Source organism: Suricata suricatta, chromosome 16 (assembly GCF_006229205.1).
Source record: "Suricata suricatta isolate VVHF042 chromosome 16, meerkat_22Aug2017_6uvM2_HiC, whole genome shotgun sequence".
Lineage (NCBI taxonomy): Eukaryota > Metazoa > Chordata > Mammalia > Carnivora > Herpestidae > Suricata > Suricata suricatta.
The window spans coordinates 36,788,132-36,799,594 of NC_043715.1; positions in this window are offsets into that span (position 1 = coordinate 36,788,132).

The following is an 11,463-nucleotide window of genomic DNA, read 5'->3' on the forward strand; positions in this document are numbered from 1 at the left end:
CATGCTGCCACGCGATGGCTGACGGAGGCAGAGATAGAAAAACCCAGCCGCCTGGGCCCAACTCAGGGCAGCTCAGTGGGCTGGGCCCCTTCAGCTCCGGGGCCTCTGCCTGTTCCTGCTTCTGCTCTAATCTGTCCTCAGGGGCTAGTTTCTAGGGCCCTCCCTACATGCCTCACATACTGAAGTCTGCTTCCGGAGAACCCGAGCAGCAATGTGCAGTTTACTTCTATTCTTGGAGAAGGTAACAGGCACTGTCACAACTAAGGTGGAAAGCCCGACTGCTTTGGGCTATGCGTGAATGTGTGTCCTTGCTGGTAAAAGCAGGGTCACCCTTCCTCTACCAGCCGGAATGCAGGGTGGTCAGATGGACTTTGGAAAGGGCTGGGTAACCCCCAAGGCTTCCTGCAGTCTACGGAGAAGGGTCCTGTCCTCTACAGGTTACCCTTGTCACTGTGTGGTCTTAGGCAGTGACTTCCTCTCCCCAGACTTCCAGCTGGCAGAAGAATGATGGTGACGTGTCACTATGCTTATGACCACGGGAGTGAGGGGATGGAAAGAAAACTAGGACTTGCATGGGGAATGACGCAGATGGGACATGTCACCTGCAGAGAACAAGGAAGCTGTGTTTTCACGTCTCTGCCCATCTACACTGCCCCAGTCCTTGTCGGCCATCATGGGCCCAAGGCCACAGATCTGCACTCTCAGCAGGCAGTGGGAAGCCCTCTCACACTCAGTTTGCAAACACATCTGACCCTTGTGACCTCTTGCCCCAACTTTGGCCAAGCTGCCATCTTGCCTGGCTTGGGCCGCTGGTCTCCTAAGACCCCAGGGTATACCTGCTCCCCCATCCACACTCTCCCCTGTAGCAGAGTGATCTTTAAACACGTAAATCCGATGAGTCACTTTCCTACTTCAAACCCTTCAACGGCCTCTAAGCACTGGAGCACTAGAGTACAACTCATACTCCCTATAAGCCTGTAAGATCCTCCCGCCGCTCTCTCTCAGTTTTCTTGTACTCACTGTACTTCAGCCCTGACTGCACTCCAGCCTGCGTGCAATTCCACTAAAACACCACACTTGTCCCCCACCTCAGGGCCTTTGCACATATTGTCCCCTCTGCCTGGGATACTTTCCCCATAGCAATTCTTGCTGGATGTTCTCATGCTTCAGAGCTGAGCTCTCACGTCTACTCCTGAGAAAGGCCCTCCTTATCCTACGGGATGTGCCTCTGCTCCACGCACTACCACATCACCCAGTTACCTCATCAGGACTCTCGTAACTGGTGGCAGCCATCTTATCTTTCTCGTGTGGTTTATGTATTTATGTCCTGACCAGCTCTCCTGCCCCGAGGACAGACTCCTGCCCATCTTGGTTCCCCTACCCCTGGCAAGGGAACAGTTCTTGGCACAGGACAGGAATTCAGTCAATATTTGAGGAATGAACGAATGGATGGACAGAAGCTGGCTGGCCTCGGAGGGACAGGCAGGGTGGGAGGAGCCCGTGGTCCTGGCTTGCTGGGGGGAGGGGACGGGCTCTTCAGAGGAAGGCAGGGACGAGGCGCTTCTGCTGCCTTCCGTTCCATGTTTTCGCCATATGGCTCGCTGCACACTGGGCTAAATTGCAGATGCTCTAACTTGGAGCTTTCTTGCTTTTGTGTGTTAATAACATAAAGATGGAACATAGCTTACCACACATTTTGTGTTTGCTAACTATCTATATGTATATAAAACAGACTTTGGTGTTACTAGCCAACCCACTTGTGAAGTAGAAGGAAAACAGAGCAATTAGAGAGGGAGGGAGGAGGCGGGTGGTGCCGTAGACCGTGGCCAAGTCTCCAGTGTTACGTTTGCCTCCTGTGGAGGAGTGGGCTCTATCCTGGAGGTCACGGGCAGGGCGGGGGTGGGCACAGAGACCTTAGGCCCATGGCTCCCAGGATGGAGTCCAGCCCCTCATGAAGACTGCACAGAGGGTGCTCCTCTGGGATCCTGTTCCTGAGCCTTCCTCACCCTGAGCACTTCCCTCTTCCCATCTCATGCTCAGTCCCAGACACACCTGACAAAGTCACTTCCAGGATGTGCCACTCTGTCTCCAGCCTCTGAACCCTCTCCTTGCTCTCCCCCTCCCCCAACACTGCCTGCTCACCCCTCCTGGCCTCCATCGTGAATCCTTCACTTGGATGTCTGAGTACCGAGGGCCTCGAATGTGCCTTCAGGCAGCTGCCTTCTGAAGGAAAACGGACCCTAAAAAAGGAAACGAATTTTGCAATTACAAAATGTCTCAAGCGCAATGAAGAATAAAAATACGGGGCTTAATTAAAAAGACAGAATTAGGCATTTATGCCACCATATGAACTGTGTTTCAGGAAACCCAATAGCTCTAATTGATATGAAAAATTTCTTTACAGAAGACTCCACATGTAGACTCTGAACAGTGGTGCGTGGCGGCGGGGGTGAAGAGCACCGGTATTCCTCATGGAATGGTCTAGAATGGCAAGGCTGTGAGAATGATACAGGCAGAGGACTTTTAGTCAAGCTCTTTATGAACAATGCCTCCTTCCTATTGCCTGCATCAGGGTGGCTGCCCCCACGTGCACCCCCCTGGGTATGTGTGCCTCTAATTTGGAAGAAATGAAGGAAACAGAAAACTATCATTATGCAAACTCTAATCAAATAACTGATTCAGGAAATAATTACTGGATGAAACTACTGGGTGAGGGCTGATGGGGAATGGCACTACGGAAGGAGGAGGCTGCCGCTGATCAATCTCAGCATCGTGAGAGTGGACGGCCAGGCCCTTGGGCCTCTGGAGGGGACGGCCTATTAGCGCACAGCATCGCACACAGCATCACCTCCGGACGTAAATTTCATGGGCTAGGAGAGCTGGCTTCCATGTACAAGGAGCACAGGGGAGAAAGGAACGGGGCCAATGACTCTAGGAGAAGCAGAAGAGACAAATCCAAAAAGCGGAGTGACTCTGCAGGAGACTGACCGGCTTCTGCAGCAAGTGTGGACTAGAAGAGGCTTCTGGAGTGAAGAGCAGAGGACACAGTAAGCAGACACAGTGTGTGCATCCTGTTTGGATGGTCATTCACCCCGACGGTTAAAAGACCCACTGGAGGTAACTGGAAAATTTGATTGTTGACTGAGTACCATGGTTCCACGGGGGCGCCTGGGTGGCTCAGTTAAGCATCCAACTCTTGGTTTTGGTTCAGGTCATGATCTTCCAGCTCGAGATCGAGCCTCGTGTCGGACTCTGCGCTGACAGCATGGAGCCTGCTTGGGCTTCTCTCTCCCTCTCTCTCTGCCCCTCCCTGGCCTGTGCACGTTTGCACACGTTTGCTCTCCCTCTCCCTCTCTCTCTCAAAATAAACTTAAAAAAAATACTACCAAAAATTGTTCATTTTCTTAAGTGCCTTTCTGGCATTGTGGTTATGTAAGAAAATGGCCAAATATTTTAGACATGTGTAAAAAGTGAAATGAGACTCAGGCACGTAAAAGTGAAACGACAATGTTTGGAATTCGCCTTAAAATACTTCCCGTGAAGAAGAAAAAAGGCCACAGCTTGATAAAGCAAATATGAGACTCTACAGGATAAGCGTGTGAGGGCTCATTGTACTATCCTCCCTCTACTTGTGTGTATGTTTGAAATTTTTCTAATTAAAAAATAAAAACAAAACAGGATGCTGAGAGAAAACCAGCAAAAGGCGAGCCTTGAGACCGAGAGAAGACAGTAGACACTGTGGCCAGCAAGGCCTCCTCCAGGAGGGGCTGCCAAAGCGGGAGCCCACCACCGATAAGGGGGCGGGGGTGGCAGAGAACAGGTGCAAACATGCCAAAGAAGCCGAGCCTTCAGCGCATCAGAGAAAGGCTGGAGCAGAGGAGGGTACGGGCCCAGGACCCCAGGACCAGCGGGCTGCAGCAGCACCAGGTCAGGCAGGGGCTGGCACTCGTGCAACCTGACTTATTTTGCAATCAGCACAAATCTCTCAAATGGCTTCCAGAAGGGGCAGGTTTGATTGGATTCACAGAAGTCATTTTCTTTTAGGAAAAAGAGATGACTCTTGGCTCTTTGGTGACAAAGGCATTCTGGTGGGGAAGAGGCAGTGACAGTGGGAAAGCAGTTCAGGACTTGGTACAGCTGTCCAGGCAGCAGACGGTGGCTCCCTGCAGGATGGGACAGAGAAGGGGACAAGAGACAGCATGGAAACATTTGGGAGGCAGAGAGCCACTGGGGCTTGCTAATGAACGTGGTGCAGAGGATGAGAGAGAGGGAGAAATCAACGACGATTGCCAGGTCTGGGGCTTGAGCAAGTGACGGGATGGGGGCACCAGGTGGAGGAGCAGGTGAGACAGGGTGGGAAAACCCAGAGTCCACTTCTGGGCGTCTTATGCTGAGAGGCTCAGGAGATGGGGAGTGGAGATGTCAAGAGGGCAGAAGGTGGAAAGAAAAGACCACGCAGAAAGGGAGCATTGGGAAAAGAACTCCTTCTCTTAAGTAGGGAGGAGGAAGAAGAGCAAGGGTACCGAGGAGGAGTGCCCGGGGAGGAGGAGGGACGCCAGGAGAGGGGGGTGGTGTCCTCAAGCAGGGAGGGGGCCCCCAAGCCCAACACTCCTGAAAGCGCCATGAACTGAGCTCTGAAAAGTACCTTTTGGAGTTGGTGAGATGGGGGGCACTGGTGACTCTGGCAAAGGTGTTTCAGTGACTCTTCCCTCCCTGCGCCTCTCCTCACGCTGAGCTGGAGGAGGACCTGGGCTGCCAGGTGCCTCCTTCCCTGCATTTCTCCTGCTGTTTTGTGATGCAGGATGGGCTGCTCTTCTCTTCTAGCTTGATGCCTGCTTCAACCGTCATACTCTTACAACAGAATCCATCCCTGTCACCATTTAACAGACACTTAATGAGCATGGACTGTATGCAAATACTCATGGGCCCTGAAAACCGGTAAAATCACCAATTCCTCTTGTCTGGCATCCTGAAGGATGAGAAAGCAGGAGAGTTGGTCAAATGTCCCCCTGGAACTGAGTTCACTGACCCCCTGCCACTGATCGGAGTGAACCTAGGGGACTCCTAAGAGCTACGAAAGAGACCCTGAAAGACAGTCACCCACAGCCCCAGACCACGTGCCTGAGCCCACCCCGGGACTCTGCCGTGCCAAATCTCAGTCTAGCCTCGCACACACACTCCTTATCAGCCTCTGGACCAGGGGACGCAGCTGAGGTGCCGCCAGGTGGAGTGCCTCACACGGAGATGGAACCGGCAGCTGGGACCCTCGCCTGTCGCTTTAGTGCGGCCAGGGCACCTGCCACATCCACTCCAGTGCCTCCTCCTGCAGGACGTGGGCCAAACGCCCGCATGGCAGAGGGGCTGTCCCTCCCCTGGCCTGCCCACACCTCTGCCCATTCATTATCTGTCCCCTTTCTTACTCAGACCACAGTTCGGCATATTAATTTCAAATAACAGCATATCCACATCATACAGGGAGTGAGTCATTCCCTTTCCAATTCTTTCACGTGTTCTGCTGAATCAAGGAGAAAGTCTCATGCTGAAGCTGAGAGGGCCGACGTCTCCCTAATGTTTATATCCTCTTCTAAAAAACTGTGGTAAAATACACATAACATAAAATTTAGCATTTCAACCATCTTTCAGAGTACAATTCAGGGGCATTATGTATATCCATGTTGTTCTGTAACCTTTACCACTATCTAGTCTCAGAACTTTTTCTCATCTCCCAACACTGAAACTCTGTACCCATTAAAAACGCTCCGTTCCCCTCTCCCCCGCCCAGGCAATCACCCTCCTACTTTCCTGTCTGCCCTAGTACCTCATAAGTGGAATCATACCGTCACCTCCTGTTTTTTTGTTTTTTATTTATTTGAGAGAGAGAGAGAAAGTGACAGAGCATGCTAGTGGGGGAGGGGCAGAGAGAAAGGAGAGAGAGACAATCCCAAGCAGGCTCCACACGGAGCCCGACATGGGGCTCGAACTCACGGACAGTGATACCTGAGCTGAAACCAAGAGTCTGATGCTTAAGCTTAACCTTGCTGAACCATCGGAGCCGCCCAGGTGCCCCTCTTCCTGTTTAGACAGAAAGAGATGAGGCCTCGGGGCCACGCCTGCCTCTTGCCTGTGGTTGTAAACACTTCGATGCTTCCCCTCACTTTGTGGCTGGTGATGTTGGTTTTCCACTTGGGGTAGGGATAGCAGGTTTTTCTTTTCAAACAAAGGAAATATAACCTGTAGTGAAAGACTGAAGGTAGAGAGGCTCTCAGATGTAGCAAGAAAGAAGGTGGGAGGTGGGGAAGCCCCAGCCTCGAGCCTGGAGGTTCCTTGCTCCGGAGCCCTCTGTGACCTCCATACCAGCCGCACCTGGGCCTCAGCAGAAGAATGTGCCCCCACTCCCCGTACCCAGCCTCCTCGGCTTCCTGTCACCATCTGGGAAACACTGTCTGTGCCTCTCACCTTTGCCCCTATCCGTCACCCACTTATTTATTCAGCAAAACTTGCTGTCCAGACCCTGTGCTGGCTCTGGGGAGTGCTCAGGCCTTTAGGCATTGGCTGCTCCCAGTCAACCCCCTCCTTAGTGCCTTCCTCCTTCTCTTCTTCTTGTTTTAAATTTAATCCTGGCCCTCCTCCATCCAACACCCCACTATTTAGCTCTGAATTCCTGGGTGGGGCCTCAAGATCAGATAACTACAGCGGCCAGGTGGATACCTAAAGGAGTAAGGACAGAGGGCGAGGCTGTTCCCACCCAAAGGCCCGCTGCCTGTGGGAGGCCGAGTCTGCCAAACCTCCCTATTGCTCCAAGTGTCAGAAACCCTCACATGTCCCAGAATCCCATTTTTTTTCTAATATAGTTGGGCCACCGCATCAGTGTGTGACCTCTGTTCAGTCATGTTTGGACTGAGTCCTGCTCTGTTAACATCTACTTGCCCCCAGGGAATGTGAGGTGTTCTTGGGAGGGCCGGGTCAAGGCAGTTGCACCAGGCCCACTAGCCCTTGATGGGGTCCGGCAGGTAGGGTTCCCGAGGGTGCCAGGCTAATTCAGAAGTGGATTCCTATGTGACTGATGTAAGTGATTGAGGGATATTGCCAGGGATGTCAGGACTCCTGTGGAACTGACACTAAAAGCCAGGCCTGGTGCCCCCAAGTCATGCCAAGGTGGATGTACACGCCTTACAGAGAAAGACCGGTGGGTCTAGGGGACCACCGAGAGGCTCTGTGGGGGGCATACATGGACGAAGCTTGACAGCCCACCGCCCTTTCACTCACTCAAGACACCCACGACTCTTGTGGTTGCCAGTAACAGGAAACCCAACCTCAACTGGCTCAATAAATGCATGAAATCATTGGCACCAGCATCTGGAAAGTTCCTAGTAACCTGGTCTTGGGCTTGACTGGACCCAGAAGCTCGATGAATCATTAGATTGTCTCCCTTTACCACAGGCTTTGCTCCCCTCTACTCCAGGACTTCCCTGTAAGTAAGGTCACCCTGAGTGGCAAGATGGCTTCCTTCTTCCAGACCCACTTAGGGTCAGCTTAGCAACTCCAGGGGATTTTCATTGGCCCAGCTCAGATCACATGCCCACCCCTGTAACCAATCACAAGAGCAGGAATGTGGTTCTCTGATTGGCCAAGCATCCCTCCCCCATCAAAGTGCAAAGTATAGCGCTTGGAGGAAAATATCCCAGAAGGGAGACGCCAGAGCCTTATCTCTCCAAGGTCCTGCTCTGTGTCTTGCAGCTGTGTCTGTCTTCAGAAACCCAAAATGAGGAGATTTAAGTGAAAGCTGGGAATATGTTGGTCGGACGCAGAACAAAGAACTCCTGTGTCTTAGCCCATGCTGAAGCGGGGTCTTATTGCCACAGAACTGATGCATTCCGCCCGCCCCAACCTGATCCCACAGTCTTGTTCCTTGAAGTGTCTTCAAATTAGTCTCTGTCCTTGGGAACCCTGAGCTTAGCACAGAATCCATAAATGTCAGCTGCCACCATTGCTCAGATACTAAGTTTAAAGGCCAATTTTAATTTCCACTGGAATTTTTAAATGGATCACAGCCTTCTGTTTGAGGAAGTGTGACTGGACTTGCTCCCTAGTGTAAGAGAGGGTCAGGCCAGGGCTGGGACCACCCATTGGTTCACCAGTCTCCTGCCTTAGAGTTCACAGCAATGTGAGACTGCTGTGAACCACAACTTGGGGAGCACGAATTGGGGCCCTGGACTCAGCTCACCAGGCAAGCCTGTGCAGACAGGTTTCCACTGCTGAGAGAGGATAGGAGCCAAGCTCCCAGGGTCTTCCCACACCCAGGCTCCCTGGCACTGGGTTCTGCTCCTCCTGCCTGGCCCCCACCTCACAGCTCACACTGGTGGAGCCAGTTTGATGCCTCTTCTGGGACTCCTGTGTGGAGCCTCACAAGGTGCCCCTCCCCCACCTCCTCTGACTCTGCCAAGCTGCCCCAGATGCCCAACCAGCTTCGCCTGAGAGCGAGGCCAGAGCCAGCTCCACCTCCACTCACAGACCACCCCTTTCCTGATCAAAGTCTTCTAGCACTCCTTAACTTTCTATAGGTGCTTTTAAGGAACTGGTAAGTGTTATGTACCCACTGCCCAAGTGCACACAATGGGCCAACACTGTCAGCAGGCAGTTTCCCCGGCCACTGAGGGCTATCTGGGGGGCCTGGGTTAAGGAATCTTATCTGGGAAGGATTTCGCCCCTGGCAACTCCCACTGACTTCTTAATCCTTCTATCCTGGCTGCTGTTCTTACCACGTATGAAGCTAAGCAAATGCCCCAGACCTCCTTACAAATAATAATACATGTTGAACACTATGTCCTAGATGCTATTGCAAATGCATTATAGGTATTAGTACAGTCACTTCTCACAGAAACCGTGGAGGTTAGATATTAGAATCACCCCCATTTTACACATGAGGAAACTGAGGTACCTAGAGGTTAAGGAACTTTCCCAAAACCTCATTGTGAAGGGAAAGTGATACCCTCCCTACCCAGCAGCTGGTTTTCTAGTTCGATCCGTATCTCCCTCAAGGCTGGGCCAATGCTTGGACACTCTAACCCTGAGGCAGGCAGGCACATGATGAAATGAACCCGAACAGCCAAAGGTGAGCTACCCCAGGCAAGTGGCCATCAGTAATTTGGTGCAGCCTGTTTCCACAGATTTATCTTTTCTGTTGCCTCTGCCAAACTCATTCATCCTTCTGGCCTAGATGATGCTTCCTCCACGCAGCCTTCTTGGCATCCAAGAGTAGGCTGGATGCCCTCTCCTGCCCACCACTCCCTGTGAAGCTATAGCCCCCAGAAATTTCCCACCCCAGACCTAATCACTCTGTACTACAGCCACCAAGCCACCTAACTGCCTCCCTTCCAAACTAGAGCTTCCCAAGTGGGTAGGGATTATTAAAGTCTTACTTCATTTTGTTTCAAAGAATTTTTTTGAAAAACAATTTTTTTGTTGAAATACACACTCAACAAAGCACATTCGTTCTAAGTGTACAGCTCAAGGAATTTTTATGTACACAACCACGTATTCAGATCAAGATACAAAATGTGTGAAACGCAGAAGTTTCCCCTGGCCCCTCCCAGTTATTAACTCCACCCCGGAAGTAACTGCTGTTCTGACCACCATCCCCATAGTTCTGCCTTTTCTTAAACTTCAATGAAATGGAATCCCATGTTAATACTTTTTTGTGTCTGGCTTCTTGTGCTCACCGTTATGTCTGTGAGATTTATTCATATTGCTGCACGTTTCAGTGGTTTGTCCTTTTTGTTGTTGTGCGGTACTCCACAAAATGAATATACCAAATTTATTTATCCATTGTACTGTCGGGGAACATGTCAGCTAGTATATGAGAACTCTCATTCTTTGCTGGTGGGAGTGTGAGCTGCTACCACCACTAAGGAAAACTGTGTCTTGTTTGTCATTGTTATATATGTGTGTGCGTACATATAATGTTTATTATATTCTATAAAACGTATTGAGCATTTATTATGTGCCAAGCACTGCACTAAGTCTGCATTATCTCACTTAATCCCTTAATAATGACCCTAAAACGTAGATAGTTTCCAACCCTGAAATAGGACAATTATACTATCACCATGATAGGATTATTGTTAAATTAAACTGAGGTAAGTCTTAAGGATTTAGCCCAAAGCTGCCATTTTGGAAATACTGTTTATGATACTTCTTATTGTTATTCCGAAAGGACACAGGCCTGGGAGTTCAGAATCCAGGTTAGGTTCCATGCCTACCTAAGACAACCTGAGCGAGCTATCTCAGCAGTGCTGACCACCGAGCCGCTGGAGGGTCTGCTAGCAGGGGCCTCTGGGAATGACACAAGGCATCCTCTTCAATAAGATCCAGGCTGTCCCTTCAGGAAGCCTGTAATGTTAGTGGGGCAGGGGACAAGACTGAGCCGATAAATCAGGAGGGGTTTGGGAGTGTCTGGGGGCCCTCGGCTACATGCTGCTGTCTGCAAGTTTAGCACATACAGAAGGTACTTTCAAGTGACCATTGTTCCACACCTGTATCACTAGCCTGTTGAAGTCCAAGAGGGCTTGGTCGGTGTACGTTTTTCAAGAATCCATTCAAAAATAGGATTTAAGTGTCTCCCTCCCCCCAGGGACTATACCGAGAGCTGGGGGATACAGCAGTGAAGACACACAAGGTAGGGAGAGGGACACCAAACAAGGAAACGGAGGAGCAAGATCCTTCCTGGTGGCAGCTCGGTCGAGGAAACAGAGCCTGGCAAAAAGGTGGAGAAATCCTGGGGAGAGGGGTGCCCCAGATTAAGTGGTCACTGAAGACCTGAAGTTCTTGGAAAGGATGAGCAGCCTGAGGAGGCTTCGCAGGGCACAACCCCTAGGCCCCGAGGTGAGACCCGAGGAGAGGGGGTTGCAGGGAAGTCTGTCAGGATGTGAAGGCCAGTTCAGGTGGAGCCCAGTTAGCCAGGGCAGGGAGTGCAGATTTGAACCCGGGTCTGATGCGAGCCACAGGGGAACGGCTTTCAGCTAGAGGGGGCTGCCTGGAATCCCAACGTTGTGAAGAGTTTGGGGGCGGGGGCCATACAGTGAAGGTGTTGGGCTGTTAGCTAAATGAATGGCTTCGATGGATGCGGGGACGTACCTCCAGGAACGACTGTTCCACCGGCGCCCCAGACGCCGGCGACAGCCGGAGGCACACGCTGTAGGCCAACGACCAGGCGCTGTGACCTTGGGCACATCCCCGCCCCGACTCAGGGCCCGGAACCCTGCGTCTCGGGGGCGGGGAGGACGTGCAAGGAGGGTCAGTACGCGCGCGCGGCAGGCCGACCGACGGCAGGTCCTCCCGCTCGCCCCGCCAGACCCCTGACTCAGCCGGAACCCTCGCCGCCTGCAGTGTTTACATTCCCCCCGCGCCGGCCACGCGGCCTTTTGCCGCTTCAGCGCCGCTCGGCTCCGCCCCCGAGGCCCCGCG